The 10018-nt window shown below is 42.2% G+C and overlaps 1 pseudogene; it reads left to right on the top strand.

Moving 5' to 3' along the window:
* Positions 1-3160: 3160 nt before the first annotated feature.
* LOC142409774 (alpha-1-antitrypsin-like) lies at positions 3161-9670 on the top strand (annotated as a pseudogene).
* The last annotated feature ends 348 nt before the right edge of the window (positions 9671-10018 follow it).

Genomic DNA, 10018 nt, shown 5'->3' with positions numbered 1-10018 from the left:
TCACCTGACCTACACAAGCACTCCAGGGGACAGCAGCAACTGGTACTCTAGTAAGAAAAAATACAAATTCAAAACCAAAGTACTTAACAGCAAACTTTGGCTGTATCTAAAATGAGTATGCAGAGTTCAGCTGTATTCTGAAAAAAAAGAGCTGAGGCTGTAGATACTGTGCAGGGAACCTAGCTGCATGACCAAGGCCATGGATCCCAGTAGATAAAGAAGTTACCTCTGAAAGCAGCACAGCTGGGGACTGGCAACAGCCATGCTTACACTGTTTTACTTACACAGCTCCTTGGCTCTTCAGGATCCAGGGAACTGTGCCACCCCTTCCCGACAGGACAGTAACAAGTCCTGCAAGGTACAGTAGAGGCATAGAGGGACTGAGCAGGCATTCTCCTGGCTGGCTGATCAAACCACATATCTAAACAGTTCATCCAGCCATGAATGCTGGTCAGCCAGCTTCACAGCACTTATCTTCCTTTGAAAGAATCCCAGGAAATTGAAATACATCTTTACAAGAAGGCTGAGACTTATTGTTTGAGACTGCCTTGATTTGTTACTGGTTAATGTTACTGGGTTTCTCTCTTCTGTTATTTGGTGTTCTTTGAGAGATTTGGGACTGTGCCTTGGTTTACTGTTTATATATGTTACAATGGTTGCATTTGTTCAGTATCACGTTTGGGCACTTGCAGTGATGGCACACATTTTATACAGCTTTTTCAAGTGCTAAAGTCTACATTAAGTACTTTTCAGATCTTGATATATTAGGTGGTCCTTAACAGAGATACAGAGAGAATTATTAGGTTGTGAGGAGACACTATGTCTGAAAGATTACAAGATTACTATTCAATATACAGCTAAAATTCACCATTCTTACACAAACTAATGAGGTACCCTCTTTATTAATGAGGCCAAGAGGACTCATTGGCTCCCAAATAGCAACCAGTGGGGTCTCTACTGTGTAGAAATAAAAAGATGAGATGTTGACACTTAAGTGGAGTCCAGTAGGCTGGCTAACATGTCCGAGCACAAGTGGTGCTCCCTGCAGCTCCCTGACTCTGGCCTTAAGAGCTAAGTCCTGGGCAAAATTGTGTGTTTCCAGATGAACAGTTATCTCCATCTCAGGTAGCGTATAGGGCAAAGTACCTGCCCTTGGCACAAAAATCTCATTTCCAATAAATATTTGCTTAGGAGTTGCATACCCTTTGGGATGTAACACTCCAGTCTACTGACCAGCTGGGCCCCATGGTCTTTGCTTCTGTTTGGAGCGGAGACATGTGGACACATGCATACAACATCCAAGAAAACTAGCTTCATCAGCATTCAGCTTTGGCCTTGTAGGTAATATGTATTTGAAGCCATGTAATGTTTAACAGAGGAAAACAGCAGTAGGAGTAAAGCAACAAGAAACAGCACAACCCATACAAGAGCAAGACTCTTCTGAATGTAATTTAAGTACTCTGTTATCTTTACCTTAATGATTTTTGATGCAGCTGTGTGGTATTTAGCTAGCGAGTCATGAAGCACATCTGCTTTCAAGGGTGAAATCTGGTTTCTAAGCACTCAAATGACAGCAGAACTTAATTTCAAGAAATATTGAATAGCAAGTTGTGGGGATACATTATAGCAGCTCCACAGAATACAACTCTGCTCTGAAGGTTTATCCCAAGTATCTCCTTCACATCTAGAAGAAATCTGTTTCATTAACAAGGGGAAGCATTCTGACTTCCCACCTGTCAATCTTATTTTTTATCATTACTAATGTTCCCTAAATCTTACAATCGGATAACCAAAACTGAGGTGAGTGAGCTATCTTATTTATTCCAGCATGGTCCAAATAGGATTCACAAATTGATTTTGCTATGCCAACCTACCCTGTAAGTCCCAATTTATTCAGATCCTACAGAGCAAAGCTGCTGAAGGACAAGCCAGCTCCTTTTCACCCAAATCTTAGTGGTCAGGGTGCTGACACAGGGTGGGGGAAATCCCAATAAACATCTCATCTGCTCTGCTGAACCCATGCCTCTGAATGCCTTTGCCATTGACTGGGGGGGAGGGGGGGGGGGGGGGAGCAGGTAATTCATGTAATCTTCTTCCCTGAAGCTGTTCCGCTTCAAGTAGGACATCAGGTGAAGGCTATTTGGAGTTGCTTTTCTAGTCAGTAGTGCAATTTTTAATTAGAATAGCTCTTACCTGTTTTCTGACAGGTTAAACATCCTAGACACTACAAATCATCCCAACATGTTGTTGGTCTAACATGTAAAAAAGAAAGCAATAAGCACACAAAAAAAAGAAGTAGCCACAGTTATCAGAAACAGCCAAGATGCCACAATCCAGGCTCTTTGCTGAGCACTACTCTGGCCATGGGGCTATTTGCCTTACAAAAGAAAGCTTTCCTGCTGATACAAAGTTTGGAAAGACAGGAGGGACCAAGTCCACACCAGTAATCTCACCCTACCATGACCAAGATGGGGGGAGTACACACAGAGAGGCATCTGTCTGGAAGCTGTGCATCACATGAGTGGTTGTTTAAAATAAAGCAACATATTTTGATCTAATCACGTATTGAAGCAGAAAATTTTTACCAGCTCTCTTGTGATTAGTCACTTTATATATTAAAATGAGTCAAGAATGAAAGAAAGAATACCGCTTGAGTGCTGCAATCTCGTATTGTTTTCCATTGACATAGCACTGTCATTTGATGTAAGCCTCATTCAATCACTAATAGCATAGTAATCCTGAGAGTTCTTAGAGATAAACATAAAAGAATTAAGAGCTGCTCCTGATGTGCTGCCTCACCATAAAACAGATTTACACAGAGACAAAAAAAAAAAAAAAGCCTTTTCACTTGTTCTCTCCCTCTGACTCTATTTTTCTTTAATACTCACATGTTTCTTTCTCCAGTAACAAGGGACTTTTGTAGCTGGAGTAAAGCAGAACTAAAGTAGGCAGCAATGGATAGGAATTACAGATAAACTCAGAAGCACAAGGATTTAAAAAACACTTCCATAGTAAAGGAGCAGGTCAGGAGATAACAGTGATTACCAGATAGCTGTTGAAGGTAGTAGCAGATAGAAATAAAAGATGAGACGTTGACACAGCTGATCACCAGCATCCAAGACCATTTCACTCTTTGTCCACACAGTAGCTGTGACAGATGATGAAGGCCACCTTCCCACTGTGCTTGCTGGTGGCCATGCTTCACCTCATTGTCCACAGCCTGACCCAGCCTGACCCCCACAATGACAACTCCCCACAGTGAGTGATCCCAAGGAGCAGCATCCCCATGAAGGAGGTCCTCTTGAGTCCTGCCAACAGATAGCCCCCAGCAACACAGACTTTGCCTTCCGGTTTTACAGGTAAGCAACCACCCAACAACCTAGCAAGAACATTTTCTTTTACCCAGTCAGCATCTCCACTGCCTTTGCCCTACTGGCCCTAGGCTCCAGAGTCACCAGCCAGGCTCAAGTGCTGGAAGGGCTGGCCTTTAACCTCACCAACACCCAGGAGGAGGAGATACACCACAGCTTTCATCATCTCCTCCTCTTGCTGAACTGCCCTGGCAGCCAGGTGCAACTGAGCATGGGGAACGCCCTGTTCATGGACAAACACCTGAAGCCACTGAAAACATTTCTGAAGGACATCAAAAAACTGTACAAAGGAAAAGTTGTTTCTAGTAACTTCCAGAATTCCACTGAAGCTAAAAAAGAGATCAATGATCATATAAAGAACAAAACCCATGGGGATATAAACCAAATACTTAAAGACCTCAATACAAACACTCTAATGGTAATTGTTAACTACATTTATTTCAAATGTAAGTTACACAGGTGTTACTTACTGCAGTACCTCAGATTCACCAAACAAATACCCCAGATTCTTTCTGAATTACTTTTAAAAGGAAGGTCAGTGTTAAGATTAGGCTATTATGCTAAGGAACATTGAAAGTTCTCATGATTTGAAACCTCTTCCATATCTAAATTTTTCTAGCATATGTTTAGGCTCCTAAGCATAAAAGTTCATTTATTTGAAGTCTTCGAGTTTTAGGGAATTGCCAGAGCACAACAGATTTATGCATTTGTAAATTTTTCTGTCAGACTTTATCTACTTATTATTTAAAAAATTACAATGTTTTCACATGCTGTATGAAGTAGAAAAGTAAATTCCAAAGATGTAGATTAATAAAAATTGCCAAACACTTTAATTTACTTACAGTCCATGCCTATTAAATGGGTAGGTACTTCTGGAGTTAGAGTCTAAATGTTCTACAGCTTGTCATCACATTATATATATCTCAAGAGGTACTTGTGAATGCACTGCTTTGGCAATGATTAACTTCCTCTTAGCTGTTATATCCATTTGTAGCAGCATGCAGGACATACATGGAATTTACCACTCAGAAAAGCATGTTTGGAAATAGATGAACTTTCAGCAAAACAGACTTTATTTCAAGTACTTTATTAAATTTGGGTACCCTAGTCTCAGTTGCCCTAGTCTGAGGCATTTCTTTATGATACCGGAGTATATTTTTTTTACTGGGGGCCAGGGAGGAAAGCTCAAACTTATAAAGTAATCAGACTACTTTCAAGTTTACATTCCATTATTTATTTTTCAATTTTATTTTATTTCTATTCAATATTAAAAAAAAAAGAACATACTTACAGAATGGCAAGCTGTGATCCCTGTGTATTTGTTCAGTGAATGACCTGGTTTAATACAAAATAAAATATCATGGAAAAATCAGTTGAATAAACATCAAGAGAAAACCATTTTGAAGATTAAAGCCCTTGAAGCCCTATTCCATTCACCGTAATGTAGTTATGACCAGGCCCAAAAGTTCGGGTTGTTCTTGCATGTAAGCTTTTCCTTAGTGTTACAAGATGAAGAACATATGAAAAAGCATGGAAGGAGCTTAACATGCTACCTTTTAAAAGGCAGACATCTGCTGTGGAACTTGCTCTACAAGCAATATTCTGAAATCAGAAAGTAACTTGTTGGATCCTGGTCAGCTTTCATTTTCTTCAAATAAAACATAAGGTAATACGATGAAGTTACTTCATTTAATTTATCTGACTTAGAAAGGTGTTGTACAAGTCCATGTGAAATTTAACCTGGGATATTTAGTTGTTACTGAACACAGTACAGCAAAGATGACAGGGAAAAAGATCTTTAATAAACTTGGAATACCTTTGATCTTAGAGTATGAGTGTAAATCTTCAGATATGGGTTTATCTTGTGTACATTAGTCTGGACTATATTAATATATCCTCCTTGAAATAAGCATTCTATTGCATTCTTTCTCTTTTGGTTTCAAGCCTACTGGGAAAATCCTTTCAATATTAAGGGGACTCACAAGGATTATTTCCATGTGAATGTGAAGATCTCAGTTGAAGTGAAGATGATGACTCAAGATGGATTTTATAAAACATACTCTGGCAGGAAGCTGTCTTGCGAGGTGATGCAGATTCCTTACAAGGGATATGTTGCAGCATTGTTTATCTTGCCCAATGAAGGAAAAATGAAACAGTTGGAAGATGCCCTGACAAAAGACACTGTGTCTAAATGGGAAAAATTACTTGAAAGATAGTAAATATAGTCCTAAAGTCCTAAAGCCTTGAAGTCCTAAAGGCACAAGAGCAGGCTGTCCCCAGGTGCCGAAAGACGAGCCGGCGGGGAAGAAGACCGGCCTGGCTGAATAGAGAGCTCTGGCTAGAACTCAGGAGAAAGAGGAGAGTCTATGACCTCTGGAAGAAGGTGCAGGCAACTCAGGAGGACTACAAAGGTGTAGCAAGGCTGTGCAGGGAGAAAATTAGAAGGGCCAAAGCTGAGCTAGAGCTCAATCTGGCTGCTGCTGTAAAAGACAACAAAAAATACTTCTTCAAATACATTAGCAGCAAAAGGAGAGCTAAGGAGAATCTCCAGCCCCTCGTAGACGGGGGAAGGAACACAGTGACCAAGGATGAGGAAAAGGCTGAGGTTCTTAATGCCTTCTTTGCCTCAGTCTTTAACAGTAGGGCCAATTGTTCTCTGGGTACCCAGCCCCCACAGTTGGAAGATAGGGACGGGGACCAGAATGGAGCCCCCATAATCCAGGGGGAAATGGTGAGTGACCTGCTGCACCACTTAGACACTCACAAGTCTATGGGGCCTGATGAGATCGACCCGAGAGTGCTGAAGGAACTGGCAGATGTGCTCACCAAGCCCCTTTCCATCATTTCTCAGCAGTCCTGGCTAACTGGGGAGGTCCCAGTTGACTGGAGGTTAGCAAATGTAAGGCCCATCTGCAAGAAGGGCCAGAAGGAGGACCTGGGGAACTACAGGCCTGTCAGCCTGACCTCGGTACCAGGGAAGCTGATGGAGCAGATCACCCTGAGTGCCATCACATGGCATGTAGAGGATAACCAAGGGATCAAGCCCAGCCAGCATGGGTTCAGGAAAGGCAGGTCCTGCTTGACCAACCTGATCTCCTTCTATGATAAGGTGACCCGCCTAGTGGATGAGGGAAAGGCTGTGGATGTTGTCTATGTAGACTTCAGTAAAGCCTTCAACACGGTTTCCCACAGCATTCTCCTGGAGAAACTGGCTGCTCATGGCTTGGACGGGTGGACTCTTCGCTGGGTAAAGAACTGGCTGGATAGCCGGGCCCAAAGAGTGGTGGTGAATGGAGTTTACTCCAGTTGGCGGCCGGTCACAAGCGGTGTTCCCCAGGCCTCTGTGTTGGGGCCAGTTCTGTTTAATATCTTTATCAATGATCTGGACAAAGGGATGGAGTGCACCCTCAGTAAGTTTGCAGATGACACCAAGTTGTGTGGGAGTGTTGATCTGCTTGAGGGTAGGAAGGCTCTGCAGAGGGACCTGGACAGGCTGGATCAATGGGCCGAGGTCAATTGTATGAGGTTTAACAAGGTCAAGTGCCAGGTCCTGCACTTGGGCCACAGCAACCCCATGCAATGCTACAGGCTTGGGGAAGAGTGGCTGGAAAGCTGCCTGGTGGAAAAAGACCTGGGGGTGTTGGTTGACAGCCGCCTGAATATGAGCCAGCAGTGTGCCCAGGTGGCCAAGAAAGCCAACAGCATCCTGGCTTGTATCAGAAATAGCGTGGCCAGCAGGAGTAGGGAAGAGATTGTGGCCCTGTACTCGGCACTGGTGAGGCTGCACCTTGAATCCTGTGTTCAGTTTTGGGCCCCTCGCTACAAGAGAGACATTGAGGGGCTGGAGCGTGTCCAGAGAAGGGCAACGAAGCTGGTGAAGGGTCTGGAGCACAAGTCTGATGAGGGGCGGCTGAGGGAGCTGAGGTTGTTTAGCCTGGAGAAAAGGAGGCTGAGGGGAGACCTTATTGCTCTCTACAACTATGTGAAAGGAGGTTGTAGAGAGGTGGGGGTCGGTCTCTTCTCCCAGGTAACAAGTGATAGGATGAGAGGGAGTGGCCTCAAGTTGCACCGGGGGAGGTTTAGACTGGATATTAGGGAATTTTACTTCACTGAAAGGGTTACCAAGCATTGGAACAGGCTGCCCAGGGAAGTGGTTGAGTCGCCATCCCTGGAGGTATTTAAAAGACGTTTGGATGAGGTGCTTAGGGACATAGTATAGTGGTGGACTTGGTAGTGTTAGGTTTACGGTTGGACTCGATGATCTTAAAGGTCTTTTCCAACCTATACAATTCTGTGATTCTGTGATTCTGTGAAATATAGAATTCTGATTTGATGATTCAAGGTAGTCAGAATCCAAAGTCTGAATACTGTGATCAGGTTTTACAGTTACTAGCCTTTGCTGTTGATTGGAGATTTAAACAATGGAATGGGTATAAAAGGACAGACCAAATGATTTGATGATTTCATACTTTCAGCAAAAATTCGAATCAGCATTGCCTTGTGATGAGGGAAGAGACCTGTGAGCTGGGAAACTTATTTTTTTTCCCCACACATTTTCTAGTTGATGTAAAATGTCTGTCTCATTTCCCTTGTCTCAAGCACAATGCGTTAAGAGTGGTAATACTGTGACATAGCAATCAGATCCCTCAGAGGGAATGGGATGTGATTCCAAAAGAAAAACCTTCAAAGCTAGAAAGACAACGCAAACTTAGTCCCAAAATGCTGGCACCACCGCTGCTTGCTCTCCCTTCAAGTGACTGTGTTGCAGAATAATACAAGAAAGCCCAGCTGACGTTCTCCTTTCCTATCCTCCAGACCATCGTCTTCCCATCTTCTTTTTGTTGCCATCTTTTTCAGATGAAAAGACTAACATTTTAGCACAGAAGAACCACCAGCAAGTTGGGAGTCTTCAGTCCAAGGCATGCTTTGATTGCAATAACTACCATAATTTTCTTTTGAATTAACAGGAGGATAGAAGTATATATTCCAAAACTATCAATTTCAGGCACCTATGACTTAAAGAAGATGTACATGAATCTGGGTATAACTGATGTGTTTTCTGACCAGGCTGATCTGTCTGGAATCACAGGGAAGCCTGATATGAAGGTTTCAAAAGTAAGTTTGTCAGCAGAAACAATGGCCTGCAGATTCCTCAATACCCAATTGTCTTGCCCTAAGCTAAGTTGGGAAATTTTACTTATTGCTAGGGCTGGCTGATACTCTGAACTAGAACATTTAGCTGATAAAGTAACTTTAAACTCTTTCAAACTTCTCCAAGATCTGGAGATAAGGGTACTGTCTTCCGTCTGCCAGGCAAAGGTTGGGAGGGGAGTACCATTTGTCCCAGCAGCTAAACACAGCCCAGTTTCTGCATGTGAAAGGAGTGCCCATGGATATCTGTGTTGGGGGTGCCTTGTGTCAGCATATCTAGCAGAAAAAGTGGCCTTTTTCTAATATGTGCATTCTAGAATTTTAAAGGATTTTAAAACTTCTGCTGCCATTGAAGGCCTTGATGAGTGCTAATCATGTAAGATGGACCAGACCTGAGGAAAACATCCCATTTCCTGAAAATAATGCAGAGAGAACAGATACAGTGAAGAGAAAGGCTAGCATTCTTACAGCCATTCTGAAAACAGCAATTACAATGTTCTAACATTTTGGGGCTAGTAAAACAAAAAGATTAAAAACACCCAACAATAATTTAAAAAAAAAATTGGTATCAAGGTTGAATTTCTACTGGCTAAACTGTAATGCACGTGCTATTAGGGATACATACAGAGCAGTTCTGGAGCCCAACTTCCTTTCCTTCTGAAATTGTCATTCCTTATGAATTTGATTGAATATTCTATTTTCAACTAATTCCACAAGGTGTGCATTCCCTAAGGTCTGTGTTGGATACACCTGTGTTGAGGTACTCTGAATGTGAAAATACTTGCTTATTGAGACAACATTGCTAAAAAAACCACCACGGGCTATAGTGGCCTTCTTCCTGGTTCCTGGCCTACCAGCAATTTTTGTGAAAGGCAGTAGCTGAATTAACGTAGTACTAATTTTAATCATTTCACACCCTGTCCTCCACACACACTAACTCTTGCTGTATTTCATTGTAGGCTGCTCACAAGGCCCTGCTGAAGTTTCACAAGAATGGCACAGAGGCTGCAGCAGTCAGTGGCACAGATTTTCTTCCTCATTCTGTTCCTCTTGTTAAATTCAACCGTCCATTTTTGCTGTTGATTGTTGATCAATATACTCAGAGCATCCTCTTCAGGGGAAAAATTGTAAACCCAGCTGAAAAATGACTGGTCAGTGGCTGGGCTTATTGATTTGAATTGCATTCTTCATGCAATTATAGTTCAATGTGATTAAAATTATATCAAAACAGTTACTAACAATTTTCTTGTTCCAAAGAAATGAGGCAAGAGTGTGGTCATTCTTAAAAACACTGTTCTTGCTTCCTCCTCCAGTAGAAAGTAATCACTGAGATACACCTATTTGTGAATTCTGAAGAATTTTATAAATCAGCTTTCTAATGACCAGTGTATGTCATCTTTGAAAAACAAAGTAAGTATCCAGCTGAGAGAATCAGTTTAAAAAATTTTGAGTAAATAAAGATTGAACAAAGAGGCCACTCCTGACTTGTGAGTAGG

This window comes from Mycteria americana, chromosome 5, assembly GCF_035582795.1.
Source record: "Mycteria americana isolate JAX WOST 10 ecotype Jacksonville Zoo and Gardens chromosome 5, USCA_MyAme_1.0, whole genome shotgun sequence".
Taxonomy (NCBI): Eukaryota; Metazoa; Chordata; class Aves; order Ciconiiformes; family Ciconiidae; genus Mycteria; species Mycteria americana.
This window is presented reverse-complemented; position numbering and strand designations above follow the sequence as displayed.